Raw genomic sequence first — 15,781 nt, forward strand, 5'->3', positions numbered from 1 at the left:
ACTCAATGGGTTCGTTAAATGCTTTGATTTATTTACCCAGGTCTGGCCTGCCATCCTCCCCATCCTGAGACATCTCCTTTGTCTTCTGGGACACCATGAGCTTCTGCCTCTGCTCCAAGTCTCTCCCACACCCCTGGCTCCCTTGTGAGCCCAAGACCTTCTAAACATGAAGAATTGCCGTAGATAGACTTAAGGACAGAAAGATAGCTCAACAAGTATTTCGGTGAAACTTTGTGCCCTCTGATCACGTTCTTTGAAAGTTAGCTGCAGAGTATAATAGCCCCAGTTGTTTTTAAATTTATCTTTTTATATTTAAGTATCTGAGTGTGTGGATGGGGGGGGGGGGTTGACATGTGCTTTTAAATGAATTATTTTGTCTTGTTCAAGCCTAAATCTTACATCATGAAGCTCATTTATTTCTTAAAATAGCATTGCCTTACATATATTTTATTATGTTACTTATGTCATACATGTTTTACCATATGTTTTTCTAAATGCTAAAAGTATAAATAACATAACATTGAAATAGCTCTCATAGACAGTCAACATCTAATATACTCTAGAGTGAAATGCATCCTAAGTGCTACAATAAATATGTAACCAAGCATCATAAAATATGTATTTGTATTATTTCATTGGATAAATTCATAAGTCAACAATAAAGCAAAGCTACTAAAACAACTTTACAAAATGCAAGTGTGGGCATTTATAATTATTATTAAAGACCATGTTTCTTTTTTTTAAAGATTTATTTATTACTATTATATATAAGTACACTGTAGCTGTCTTCAGACACACCAGAAGAGGTCATCAGATCTCATTATAGATAGTTGTGAGCCACCATGTGGTTGCTGGAATTTGAACTCAGGACCTTCAGAAGCTCAGTCAGTGCTCTTAACTGTTGAGCCATCTCTCCAGCCCAACCATGTTTCTTTAAAATATAATTGTAAGAAATAAACAACATATTGTGTTAGTTTATAACATGTCAGAACTAAATGTATGGCAACAATAAAAAGGTTGTAAAGGAAAATGTAGACATATATGGCTAAAAAACTTTGCATTATATGTTAAGTGGTATCCATTTTCAAAATACATATAAGTCGGTGTGGTAGTTGGCTTTTAATCCCAGAAATCAAGAGCCTGAGGCAGGAGGATCATGAAGCTTGGCCTGAGCTACATAATGAAATTCTAAGATTTGATCAAAACAGAGAGGGGGCAGGGAAGACAGAGAAAGAAGAAAAGGAGAAGAAAATATTAAACTTCAATAACAATATCAACTAATTAAAATTTCTAGAACACTATATGCAACAATAGCAGAATATCTATTTTTTCTTTCAGTTGCACATGTGAAATAACAGCCTCAAAACTCATGGAAACTGAACAACTCTCTACTGAATGAAAACTTGGTCAGGAAAAAAATAAAGAAATTAAGGACTTTCTAGAATTCAATGAAAATGAATACACAACATACTCAAACTTATGGGACACAGTGATGGCAGTGCTAAGAGGACAGTTCATAGTACTAAGTGCTTATATGGAGAGAGAGAGAGAGAGAGAGAGAGAGAGAGAGAGAGAGAGAGAGAGAGAGAGAGAGAGAGAGAGAGAGAAACTTTTTTAAAAAAAATCTTGAATTTATTTATTTACTTTACATCCTAAGCACAGCTTCCCCTCCCTCCTCTCCTCCAAGTCCCTTCCCCTCTCTTTCCTCACCTCCACCCTGTTTCCCTTTCTCCTCAGACTAGGGGAGGCCTCTCCTGGATATCAACCCACTTTGCCATATCAAGTTGCAGTGCTAGGTTCATCTTCTTCTGTTGAGGATGGTCAAGGCAGCTAGGGGAAAGGTATCCAAAAGCAACAGAGTCAGAGACAGCCCTACTCCTGCTGTTAGGGGTCCCACATGAAGGCAAAGCTGCACATCTGTAACAGATTGTAGGAGGCCTAGGTCCATACCACACACGCTCTCTGGCTGGTGGTTCAGTCTCGACCCCTGCAGGCCCAGGTTGGTTGATTTTGTAGGTTTTCTTGTGGTGTCCTTGGCCTCTCTGGCTCCCTCCGTCCTTCCTCTCCCTCTTCCACAAGATTCCCCAAGCTCCATCTATTGTTTAGCCGTGGGGCTCTCCTTCTGTCACCATAAGCTGCTGGGTGAAGCATCTCAAATGACAGTTATGCTAGGTCCCTGTCTGCAAACATCTCAGGATATCATGTGGCGTACTCTGTTGGCATGGGTCTCAAGTTAGGCCAATCATTGGTTTTCCAGTTCCTCAATTTTGGCTCCATCTTTGTCCCAGCACATCTTATAAGCAGGACAGTTGTGGGTCAAACATTTTGTGGGTAAGTTTGTGTCCTTCCCTTGGAAGTCTTGCCTGGTTACAGGCTATTTCAGGTTCTGTATCCCCTATTGCTAGGAATAGTCTTAGCTAAGGTCATCCTCATAGATTCCTGGGAATTTCCACTGTACTGGCTTTCTAGCTCATCCCAGAGATCCACCCCCACACTGATTCCAATTCTCTCTCCCTCCAGCCTCCCCTCACTTGGTCCCTCCTGTTCCCCTTCCCACTCCCTCTCTCTATCCACCCATGACGTCTATTTTATTTCCCTTTCCCAATGAGATTCAAGTAATTCAAAAAACATAACTTATGTTTTAGTATTAATAAGAAATCTAATATGACCCAAATTAACTTAGTCAAAGCTCATTTTCCTATAGACTCCCAAGTAGGCTTATTTATAATTAAGTTAATGTAGCTTAATAATAAAGCAAACCACTGAAAAATGCTAGATAGTTAGTTTATCCCATAAACACTAAGGTTTGGTCCTGGCCTTACAGTTAATTAGAGGCAAGATTACACATGCAAATATCTATAAACCAGTGTCAAATACCTCGAAATTTTGTAGACACTTTAATAAGAGGGTATCAAGCACATTCAAAATAGCTTAAGACACCTTGCCTAGCCACACCCCACAGGACTCATCAGTAATAAATATTAAGCAATAAACCAGGCCCTTCCTTTGGTCCTCACTGTTACTTAGTGTCTGCATGTAAAAGAATGCAAACGCAAGGACCCTTGAATCTCACATAGAAGAGGGAATAAAATAGTCACAAGAGGCAGATGGAGGAAGGTCCTTGGTGGGAGAGGGGGTTTGGGGAAGGGAATGGGGGAATCTGAACTCCAGGTATGGGGAGGGACAGGAGAAATGGCCAGATGGCCGTGAGAATGAATGGAAATCTGCAACTGGTGGGGGAGGGAAGGTGGAAGGCATTGAGGACATACCAGAGATCTGGGGATAAGGGAGGTGCCCAAGAATCAATGAAGGTGACTTCAGCTGTGACTCACTACACTGGGGATATGGAACCTGAAGAGGCCACCTCCTGTAGCCAGGCAGGAACCCCAGTGAGAAACCCTGTCTCAAAAAACAAAACAAAAAAACAAAAAAACAAAAACAAACAAACAAACAAAAAAAAAAACAAGCGTTGCCGTGGTCATGGTGTCTCTTCACAGCAATGAAACCCTAAGACACTAGGAGCCATCTTTTCATCTTTTTCTATATATTAGTATTTAACGAATGTTACTTTCATACAATTCTGCCTACCTGGATATAATTCTAAATCTCACAATTTAACAGAAAAGTAGAGAAACGTGACAAATACCCTAACATCTGGCTTAAATTCCATGTAAGTTCACGATGTTCCCATCGTTTCCTCCTAATCCGTTGCCTCCTTTTCAGGTTCATTCCCTCTCTTTCTTTCATCATCATCATCATTATTACATATATAGAATGAGTTTATATAAATATCACCTGATGATTTAGCGTTGCTTATATGGACACACGTTTCAGAGCTGAGCACTTAGCACTGGATAACGAATCAGAGGCTCCTTCTTGGGGAGAGCTGGCTCTTCCCTCTCGGCAGTCATCAGCCACCACCGCGTGCTCAAGTCTAGTTTAGACTGCAGTACTGTTGAGAGTTTGTGGGCACAGCTTCCCTGTTACACATGAAGACACAGCTTTACAGCAGATGAAATACACATACACTTATATGGATATAGTTTTGGGATAAACATAAAATAATGTGATCACCTACAGTACTGTCAAACCTCTCTAGTGCCGTTTATCCCTCCTCCCTCCCTTCCACACAGTATTGCCTTCCTCATCTTAAATAAATGCCTTGCATAGCCCTTCACCCCTTGACCCTGCTCCCATTTCCTTAGTCATTTGGTAAATACCCTTGGTTCTCCATACTTATTGTAACTTTATTCCTTCATTGCCATTAGCTATAGACATTCTTCCAGTGCAACCAAAGAGCAGGTGTAAAGCCCAGTAAGAGCTGTGAATACCTGGCAGAGGACAGGATGGTTCCAGTGGCTTCTATTTCTTCAGAGAAGAATAGCATCAGAAAGATGAAAAATAAGGACCAGAAGTGTGAAGACAGAAGAAACCAGAGACAGTTATTATGCAGAAAGATGGGAAGGCTATGGTACATAAGAAAGCGGGTACAACTGTGGCCACTGGAAGCACTAGCTTGTGGCAACGGACTGAGAGGACGTCGGTTTTCAGGACATTATGTAGCTCAGGTTTGGGATGTGCCTATCAGTCTAGAGTGGTAATGGACCACCACACCAGGACCTTCTGTCAGAAATGCACGCTCCACACTGCTGTGAGATGCGCTCACCCTAATGGTTCTGCGCCTGTTTGTTCTACTTGGATCTTGTGAAGGAACAGCACATCAGGAGGACACAGGACATATGACAACAGAAGTTTCACTTCAGTCCCAGACAGAACAAATGGAGCTGACACACAGCTGTGGGGCTCAGACTTTAACCCCCGGTGTTTCCTGTCTCCCGTGGATGAACCTAATTCTAACAAAAACAATCTCCATTATTAATGCACACCTCTCCAGAATAACAGAGAAGCACAAATGCCAAATTACAGTCAAAATGACTGTGAATTACAAATTTGAAACTGCTAAAAAATAACTGTAGTATTTTTAATGGAATCAGTATATTATAAATATGTTTCATTGACTTTTATGAATGCATAAAATGCATAAACATCTTTTGATGGAAAATGAGAACAATTAGTTATAGAAATTGCCTCAGAATTTCATTAATCTGGCTTTAAAAAAACCACTATATAAGCAAAATGCTGTTTATAGGGATATGAAGAATAAACAAGGGGCCCCTAACATTATGGAGACTACAGAGACACTGTGTTGTGTATGCTTAGTTGAAGTATTATTTATTTTGTTTGTGAACAGATTCTATAGATTTAGCAAATGAAAACTCTTGTTTAATTTTCTTACCCTTCAGAAACAACTTAGGGTAGGGTAGACTAGGTGTAATTTTGCACTTTCGACACTAGAGGGCACCAAAGCAACAGGACGACAACTTAATGATTCCTCTGTGGACCACCGCACAGACTGTTTTCTGTAACTAATTCATTCAATGACTTTTCCCTCAGAATCAGTGGCATGGCATAGCTATAACTATAGAAAGTATGTAAAGCTGTTCTGGTTAAAACGCATTCATGATTTGCCAAAGTACATTTTAAAGTAATTTTATTACTGCTTTATTATTCTTTTTTATATTTTCCCCTCTATGGTATGATATCACAAAAATTGATCAACCAAGGAAATGCATTAATCAGCCTTCTCACAAGTGTTGTCCTTATCAGTTTTACTACTATCTTTCCAAGTTAATGATCAAGTTAAAACCGCTATCAGGAACATCAAGCCATCTCTGGCCGCTGAAAGAATAAGATCTCTCCCCCCCCCCCCCCCCATGTTAACTCTATGCGCAGTGTATCTCTGCAGCACGGAAGTTGATAAGCCTTATTTATATCAGTCCCTTTGGCTGCCTTTCATACAAATAATATCCACATGGTCATACGGTTTCAAAATGCAACTGTAGCAAAGTGCTTTATGTTAAACTATTGTATGGAGAGAGAAGCAACGCCGCTTTCTGTATCAGTGCCTGATGTAAACTTATTGGAAGCCCCGCCCTTGCTCACCTTACCTTGGAGGCGCATCTACTGCCGTCATTTGCGGTGTCAGTTGACCCTGAGTTTATGGATATTCAGAGAAAGAGTTGGTTTGGGGGGTTTTGTTTAAGTTCGAGTTAAGGCAGTTCTCTGGGGTTGCTACAGTAAATTACCAAAAAACATTCAAAACAACAGAAATTTACTCTGAGGCCAGAAGATCGAAATCAAGATTGTGGGGGTGTCAGGGAGAGGGACTTGTAAGGATGGAACTTGGGGCAGAGCTGAGATTGGGATATAAAATGAATTTTAAAAAAAGTTACTGAAAAAAATCAAGGCAATCAGAATCTCTGAGGCAGAATGTAGCCCCAGACTTTCTGGATTCCCTCAGTTGCATATAAATTCTAGCTGTCCTTGAGTTAAGGATACCTGACTCTGATCTTTGCCTTTGCGCCCCTGACGCTAATCCTGTGCGTTCTCCTCAGAAGACCTCTGAACACCCTCATCGCCGGATTTAGGGCTCACCTCATCCTAAGTAATTATGTCTCCAAGACCCTATTTTCAGGTAAGATTAAATCCTAAGATTTCAGGTAGGCATGACTATTGAGGAAACTCTCTATTTAGCCCAGCACAAGAAGTAAGACTCTTTTATATCTCGTTGAAGAAATAATGAAAGAGAAAACCAATGCTATCCTTGATAGAAATAATATGGACAGCCTAGGGTTTTATTTTCAGAACAGATGCAACAAATACTCAAATAAGTGAATTTTTATTTTTATTTATATTTTTATTTATTGAGAAAAGGTCTTCATTGTGCATCCCTAGCTGACCTGAAACTCATGGTTTAGACCAGGCTAGCCCTTAATTCATAGAGTTCTTCCTGTCTCTGCCCCCAAGTGATGGAATAAAAGCCATTTGCCACACACATTCATTCAGCCTCAGTTTTATATTGAATTCTTATGCTTATATTATTTGTTGCCTGTTCTGCAGAGGTTTTCAAGTATCTTACAAAATAATTAATATATTGTATATAATATAAGATGAATGCTATTCATTGTCTACAGTTAGTATGTACTTTCTATTAGCTCTGGAGGATTAATAATGATTCCATTAGAAAGGAAGATACAGCAAAATCCTTACAATAAGCAGAGTTCCAAACATCGTATCTATAAAAATTCACCTTTACCTTATTAAAAGGCTGGCAGGGAGTGCCTCAAGAAGTCTTCCAGCGAATGTGTGTTTTACTTTGTTTGATAACCATGAAAAGATAGACCAGTGGTTACAATTTATATCAGACACTAAGTTGAAAATAACCCCAAGTGGTGGTCCTAAGTAAGACCCCTAGTGGCAGGAGATGTGGAGCCTGAAGCAGCCACCCCCTGGAGCCAAGAAGGACTCCCAGTGGAGGAGGGGACATCAAACCACCCAACACCTTCCACCCAAAATCTTTCCTGCCCACAGATACCCAGGGATAAAGACTGAGCAGAGATTAGGGAATGGTCAACCAATGACGGCCCAACTCGAGATCCAATCCACGGGAGAGAACCAACCCTGACACTATTAATGACGCTCTGCTGTGCTTGCAGACAGGAGCCTCGCATAACTGTCATCTAGAAGTTTCATTCAGCAGTTGATGGAAACAGATGCAGAGGCCTGCAGCCATACATGAGGCGAGCTTGCGAGTCCTGTGGAAGATAGCAGTAAGGACTGAGGGAGCCAGAAAGGACAAGGACACCACAAGAAGACCTACACATCCAGGCTGCCACATTTAGCTGTATTTAGTGGGTGAGGTCTGTCTGCTGTTAACCAAAACATCGTCGTGCCACTCATGATTCCATAATAAGTAGTATAAATCTTGTTTTCACAAAAAGAGTCAATGCACCACCTCCTTGAGGGAGCCAAGATTTTTGTAGCAAACCAAATCCAAGAACACATCAAAACAATCATCCATCATGATCAAGTAGGCTTTATCCCAAGGATGCTGGGATGGTTCAATATATGGAAATCCATCAATGTAATCCACCACAAGAACAAACTCAAAGAAAAAAAAACATATAATCATCTCTTTAAATGCTGAGAAAGCATTTGATAGAATTCAGCAGCCCTTCACGGTAAAAGTCTTGGAAAGATCAGGAATTCAAGGTCCATACCTAAACATAGTAAAAGTAATATACAGCAAACCAGTGGCCAACGTCAAAATAAATGGAAACATGAAACAATCCCACTGAAATCAGGGACTAGACAGGGCTGCCCACTCTCTCCCTTCCTGTTCAATATAGTACTCGAAGTCCTAGCCAGAGCAATTAGACAACAAAAGGAGGCCAAGGGGATACAAATTGGAAAGGGAGAAGTCAAAATATTACTATTTTCAGATGATATGATCGTATACTTAAGTGACCCCAAAATTTTCCACCAGAGAACTCCTAAACCTGATAAACAACTTCAGCAAAGTAGCTGGATATAAAATTAACTCAAACAAAACAGTAGCCTTCCTATACTCAAAGGATAAACAGGCTGAGAAAGAAATTGGGGAAATGACCCCCTTCACAATAGTCCCAAATAATATAAAATACAGAGCCGGATGCTTGCAGCCAACCATTGGTCTGACCACAGCATCCCCAATGGAGGAGTTAGAAAAAGGCCTGAAGGAGCTGAAGGGGTTTGCAACAACATAAGAAGAACAACAGTATCAACCAACCAGATCCCCCAGAGCTCCCAGGGACTAAACCACCAACCAAAGAGTACACATGGAGGGACCCATGGCTCTGGCTACATATGTAGCAGAGGACAGCCTTGTGGGGTATCAATGGGAGGAGAGGCCCTTGGTCCTGTGAAGGTTCGATGTGCCAGTGTAGGGGAAGGCCAGGGAGGACAATTTGGAGTGAGTAGGGGAGTAGGGAACACCCTATAAAAGCAGGAAGAGGGGGGATGGGATAAAGGGTTTCAGGGCATGCGGGCGGGGTGGGGGGCGGGGGGCGGGGGGGGGACCTGGAAAGGGTATAACATTTGAAATGTAAATAAAGAAAATACCCAATAAAAATATATAGAAAGAAAGAAAAAAGGAAGGAAGGAAGGAAGGAAGGAAGGAAGGAAGGAAGGAAGGAAGGAAGGAAGGAAGGAAGGGAGGGAGGGAGGGAGGGAGGGAGGGAGGGAGGGAGGGAGGGAGGGAGGGAGGGAGGAAGGAAGGAATGTTTAATACACATAGTGAAAGTTGTAAAGGTATTTCTTTCCATGAAATCAGACTGAAGTAACCCTGTGCCTTGCCCTGATCTTCCATACACATTAAAACAAAAATTCAAAGAAAGACTCATTGGAGGGACTGGAGAGATGGCTCCATGGTTAAAAGCAATGTCTGTTCTTCCAAAGGATCCAGATTTGACTCCCAGCACCCACAGGTCAGCTCACAACCGCCAGGAACTCTAGTCCCAATGTGTACAGCGCCCTCTTCTGGCCACTCCAGGCACTGCATTCACCCAGTGCATTAACATACACGAAGGCAAACATCCACACACATTAGGAAAAAAAAGTTTAAAAAACTTTCAGGAATTTTGGAAATTAAATTTAATTTTTAGAAATTAAGCATGTGATTGCTGAAAATTTAAAAGCCAAAGGATAGCCTGAAGTCAGTCTATGCCCTCCCCAGAATATAAAGCAAAAGATAAAGCCATGAAATGCCATAGAAGAGTTTTTAATAACATAGATACAGAATATTTAGCAAGTAGAATAAAAAAAAAAACAAGAGCAAGATGAATCAGCTTTGGGGATGGGTCTTCTAACAATCTTTAATTTTCTGTTTATAGGAGGGCTGGGTGTCATGGCGGCCTTAGGAAGATCCGGGGGCAACTTGCAGGAACTGATGCTCCCTTTGGTGCTCCCTTTTACCATGTGGGTCCTGGGGACTGAACTCAGGTCGTCAGGTTTGGCAGCATGTGCCTTTGCTGTGTCACCAGCCCATGACAGAGCTCGTAAGACGCATAAACTCTCGGGATAATCTTTTCGTGCACTGTGTAAAGGTTGTCTTTGTTGTATTTAAATGTTGATTTTTCTACCTGCAGAAAGTTGAGTACAGGCCCAACTTTGGTATTGCTATTTTATTGGATCATCACCTGCCTGGGTGTTTTGTAAACATTCTTCTCCATCACATTCTGATTGGTTTAATAATGAGCTGACAGCCTCTAGCTGAGGTAGGAGAGGAAAGGCAAAGATAGGAACTGTGGGAAGAATTCAGAGCTGGAAGATTCGCCAGGCAGACATGGAGTACACAGTGAAAAGAACAGGCCATGTGGTAATCATGGGCTAGTATAGATGGGGTTAATTAAGTTATACCAGCTAGCTAGGAAATAGCCTAAGCTAAAGCCTGCGCTATAATAAATAATAAGTCTCTGGGCATTTGTTGGAAGCTGGTGGGTTAAAAACAGTCAATCAGACAATAATAGGCAGATGATAGTAGATGATAGATAGATAGATAGATAGATAGATAGATAGATAGATAGATGATAGATAGATAGATAGATGATAGATAGATGACAGATAATGTTATAGATAGATAGATAGATAGATAGATAGATAGATAGATAGATAGATAGATAGATAGATAGATAGAGATAGTATCTTAGGGTTTTACTGCTGTAAACAGACACCATGATCAAGGCAAGTCTTATAAATGACAATACTTAATTGGGGCTGGCTTACAGGTTCAGAGGTTCAGTACATTGTCATCAAGGCAGAAACATGGCAGCATCTAGGCAGGCATGGAGCAGGAGGAGCTGAGGGTTCTAAATTTTTACTCAAGGAAGCCAGGAACAGACTGGGCATTCTCAGGCATCTAAGAGGAAGATCTCCAAGCCCATCCCCACAATAACACAGGGCTGAGCATATACAAACCATCACAGATAGATAGATGATAGATAGATAGATAGATAGATAGATAGATAGATAGATAGATAGATAGATGATAGATAGATGATAGATGATAGATAGATAGATAGATAGATAGATAGATAGATAGATAGATAGATAGATAGATAGATAGATAGATGAGTTACAGAATGTCATGGATGTTCCCAGTAATGAATGTCAAGCAAAATGAATGAAGACAGATCACACGTACTATAAAATTCTAGGAAGCAGAGCCTGCTGGCCAGCCTTGGCCCATTTATGTTTCTAGTGAGCTAATTTGTCTTCCTACATAAACTCACTTTCTACTTAATTTTGCACCTTCTTCCAACCATTTTTAGTGGTGCCAGGAACCATTACATGCCATGCAAACAAGTTAGCTCTGCACACTACGCCCAACCCTCGGGAAATTTAAAACACCAAATACTGAAAAGGTTTTAGTTTTGTCAGTTGGTTAGGGGGCTTCAGTCCTCTTTTCTCAGCTCCCAAGTGCTGGGATTACAACTGTCATCAGCACACTAGCAAGACGCTGCATCACTAGTTATTCTTACTACTGTGGTAAGAACATGTAACATGACAGCCATCTCCACAACAAAACGTTTAGTTTGTAGTACAGTCCAAGCACATCGAGCACATGGTTTTGATATCTAGAGCTCACTCAACTCAGAGAACTAAAATTCTATCTGTATCAAGTGAACTACCCACCCATCTCCTCCTCCGCTCATGCTGGAAACACCCTTCTGCTTCACCTGCATCTATTTAACTGTCTAGATACTCGTGTAAACAGAATCACACAGGACTGTCATTGCATGGTGACTTTATTTCACTCAGCACAGTGTCTTCCATATTTTTCTCAAGTGGTAGGATGGCCTTCCTATGTCTGCATAACGCTCTGTCATGCCTAGACACGCATTCTTGATCTGCCATCTGTCGGCCGCACACCCGGGTTCCTGTGCGCACTGCTGCAATGCCCACGGAGCTTCTCAAGGTTTTAGGGAGAAAGGTTTTTCAAGGAACTGCAACAAGCTTCATCTTGCTGTAAACACTGGGCTTGAACAGAATGGAGCAGGGCCTTTTCCGTTCTCAGAGGAAAGAGGTTTGAAGATTCTTGGTGTGGGTCCACAACTTTAATGCCAGCACACAAGAGGTAGAGGCAGGGGGATTTCTTGAGTCAGAAGCCAGCCTGATCTGCATAGTAAGTTCCAGGCCAGCCCCGGCTACATAAAGAGACACTGTCTTTAAAACAAACAGAACTATTTGAATGTAGAATGCTGTATCCTGACAAATTATCAGTGTGAACGTTCACTAAAGATATTTTCCAGTTCACACCTACTCCAAAATTTCCTCTCTTGAATGTTTTTGTTGATGCTGCTGCTGAAGAAACACTTAGAAATATGGAGGTGCATGAGGTGCAAACCAACAAAGAGGAAAATGAAGAACATGAGAGGTGGGGGTGACCCAGGAGTCCACTGACTCCAAAGCAGTCCCAGGTGGTAGGTGTGCTAGTCTTCAAACCGCTAGTCATTGGAATAGAAGTCACTCAGTCCCGATGCAATGCCTTCAAGAAGAAAACTGAAGTGAGGTTGGCAGATAAGGTGGCTGTGCGCTGGCGCTCGGACCTGGGAAGAGGACATGTTTACTCTTAAAGGAAAAACAAATGGAAATTCCAGGACAGACAAGCAGCCAACATTGTATTTGAAATTCATGGTACAAATTACAAATCCACTTAATATGTGTCACAATTTTAAGTAAATTTCCAAAATTATGAAAGATGGTGTTTTGGGGGGTTGTTTCTTTTTTCTTTTAGTTTGGGCAGCAAACAGTTTCTCTATGACTCTGTAAAAAAAAAAAAAGAAATATGATTTTTTTTGCACATAATGTACCTAGGCAGTAAGCAATAATTAGTTATAATAGTATAAACTAGGGGTGGGACATAACTTGGTAGTAGAGCATTAGCATGTGTGAAGTTGTGGGTTCAATCCCCAGCACCCAAAGAAAGAGTGTGTGTGTGTGTGTGTGTGTGTGTGTGTGTGTATACATGCGTGCGCGCATGCGCGCACATGCCATGTGTGTAGGGATACCCATGGAGGCCAGAAGAAGGTACCAGATCCTCTGGAGCTAGCATTACTGGTGGTTGTGAGCTGCCTGACATGACTGGTAGGAACCAAACACAGGTCATCAGCAAGAACAGCTCGCAATGTTAACAGTCAAGCCAGCTCCCCTGCCCCAGTCTGGGAATTAATATTGTATCCTCTGTTGTTTTCGCCAGTCCTCAGGGTTACTATCCTGTATCATTCCTGCCTGGCTCTTGAAAGAAAAACCTGATTGTCATATATAACCTAGCTACCCTGGCCCTCAATTTTCTAAACTAGTGAAACAACACTCACAAAGACCACTTCTAGTTATTTTAAATGTCAGAACTCTGTTCCTATGACCCTCAAATCTTCCGATGCTGTGAAAACATGACCACTTAGGAGCATCTGTAACTAGGACTTTGTATGAGGCCAGCACCCACCTCCCCAACCTCCTCAGCCTTGATTCCATCCATTCTGGTGTTGCAGCCAAAAACCTGGGAGTAATTCTCACTGTGCCTCTCCCTAGTTCAGTCCCTTCCACTTCCTGCTGACTATGACTTTTGGAATTCTTTTTGCTAAAGGGAGTCCACGTCGATATCTCGCGTTCGGTCTGACACATAGTAATTTTTAAAGTAAAAATAATAACGGAAACTTCATAATCCTTACTATGGACCAGGCAGTCTTTAGTAAACACAAATTGCCAAGTTTAGTCCTCCTAACAACTCCATGAGAGATTCTAGTACATTCTCACTTCAAGCTGATAAAACTAACATACAGAGTAACAGATAAAAGTAACATGCCCAGAGTCACACAGCTAGCCTTGTGGTTAAATCATGATTGTAAACTTGATTGAGTTGAGAAGCAACCAGGAGATTTATGAAGAACACCTCTGGGGGGTGGGGGGAGGTATAAGGATGTATGCTACAGGGGACCCGACCTGAATATGTAAGGACCATCCAATCCTTTGCGGGACATTCTCTCTGGGTCTGCTTTGCCGTGGATTTAAAGTGAGCAGCTCTGCCCTCGTGTTCTCCTGTGACTGGGTGTTTATCACATCCCGGGGACCAGAGAGCCAGCGCCCATAGACTGAAACCTGGGAACCATGAGAAAAATAAATCTGCCATGCTGGCATCAGGTACTTTGTCACAGCAACAAAAGACTGACTAACTCACCTAGGACGTGAAGGAGTCGTCCATCAGCATCCTAACTGATCCTCTGTCGTTTTTCTGCTCTGATTTCCACATCAGGGCCCAGGTGGTTGTTTAAAATAGCTAACTCCTATATGGGAGTAGACGTCCTCCTAAGAGAGAGAACAGCTTTGCACTTCGGAGCCTGTTCAAGTCAGCACTACGGGCATTCTTTCCCAGCATCTAAGGCAAGTTTTCCTTTTTTTTTTTTTTTTTTTTTTTTTTTTTTGTCATGAAATAGTATCATTTCAACAGTAAAAATGCCCAGGCCGGCATGTTGGGGCAGAAGTCTGAACTTCCTTTTCAGCAAATGCTTCCTCTCCAGTCTCCTCCCAAACTTACTCGAGCTGGTGGCTTTTGTAGTGGGTGCCCTCTCTTCCCTGCTGGGCCCTTTTCCACTACATTCTCTCTACTGACCTCTGACCAGCCAGAGGTGGAAGGAAAGGAGATAAGGGCCTGGGGTGCCTCCGGTAACAGGCGCAGCTGGCCTCCGGCTTTGATACACTCTGGCCACAGAAGGGGAGACAGCCCTGAGACAGGGTTTTAACGATAGCCCCGGTGGAACTCTCGGTCTTCCTGCGGCAGGTCCCTAGGCATGGGTTCCAGCGGCCCAGGACCACTTAAGAGCAGCTTGGGGATTCCTCTTCCTCTGATGTGCTCCACACACGGGGCAAAGCCTCAGCCACAGCTGGACACTTTCCGCTAATGCTGTCCACGGTGGATAAAAGGCCTCTTAAGTGTGATCCGTTTTCCAACGCCCCCAAGTGCGTACTCCTACCAAGAATCTCATTCCTTTGGGCTTCCAGTGAAAGGTTGCTGTTATTTTCCAAGCAGTCCCTTATTTGAACGCCAATACGCTATTTCCCAAATGTCCCTGTGACTCAGAGGGTCCAAGTCAAACTCTCCATGTGGTTGCAATAAAGTCTCCAGTGCCAGATGTGGGGTGAGGGAAAGGCATTGTGTCCATTCGCCAGTCTCCAGAAAAGACTCTTTCCGTGGAGTCTTCCCAAACTCAGCTCCTCCTGCTTCTTCGCCTTCAGTCCACGTGGTGTTCAGCCCTAAAGAGGGACAGGGACAGGGGAGCAAGGGTCCTCAGAACTGGCTTGCCTGTTTGCTTGCTTGTTGCTAGGGCTCTAACCCTAGTCTCATATGCTTGATAAGAACTCTGCCCCTGAGCTCCCCCCCTCCCAGCCTCATAGATTTAGTCCTAAGTACTTCTTCTATAATTGTCCTCGTTGCTGATCTATAGCAAACACTCACTGTGGAATACGGGGGTAACTGAAACCTCTCACTGAAGGTGGCCTGGCCAGCGTCCTGTTCTAATATCCTTAGAAACACTAATCATGCCACGCCTTGCTGGTGCTGTGACCACTTTAAGATGATGTGACCTCGCTTGCCGGTCAGGCCTCATCCCAAACCACTGCTCCTGCACTTGGGCACTCTGCTCCTTTTTAGGTCCTTGAATTCCCCCTGCTGCCTCCTGCCTCGGGGCATACACACACTTTGTGTATCCCCACACTATCCTCTGCCCACCACTGTTTGCTTTCTTATCCTGAGACCTCAACTTAAACATGACCCGCCCACGCCCCATTCTTACTCAGACATGCTAGTTTTAATTTACAGCATTTATCATGAGTTATATTTGTGCGTTTA

The 15,781-nt window shown here is 42.4% G+C and overlaps 1 long non-coding RNA gene across 1 annotated transcript; it reads right to left on the reverse strand.

Moving 5' to 3' along the window:
* Window positions 1–11,688: 11,688 nt before the first annotated feature.
* LOC127682121 (uncharacterized) lies at window positions 11,689–14,295 on the reverse strand. Its single transcript, XR_007977353.1, has 3 exons — window positions 14,114–14,295; window positions 13,879–14,034; window positions 11,689–12,702 (listed from the first exon to the last, which is right to left on the reverse strand). It is a non-coding gene; the product is annotated as an uncharacterized LOC127682121 (long non-coding RNA).
* Between the last annotated feature and the right edge of the window lie 1,486 nt (window positions 14,296–15,781).

Source organism: Apodemus sylvaticus, chromosome 4, assembly GCF_947179515.1.
Source record: "Apodemus sylvaticus chromosome 4, mApoSyl1.1, whole genome shotgun sequence".
Classification (NCBI taxonomy): domain Eukaryota; kingdom Metazoa; phylum Chordata; class Mammalia; order Rodentia; family Muridae; genus Apodemus; species Apodemus sylvaticus.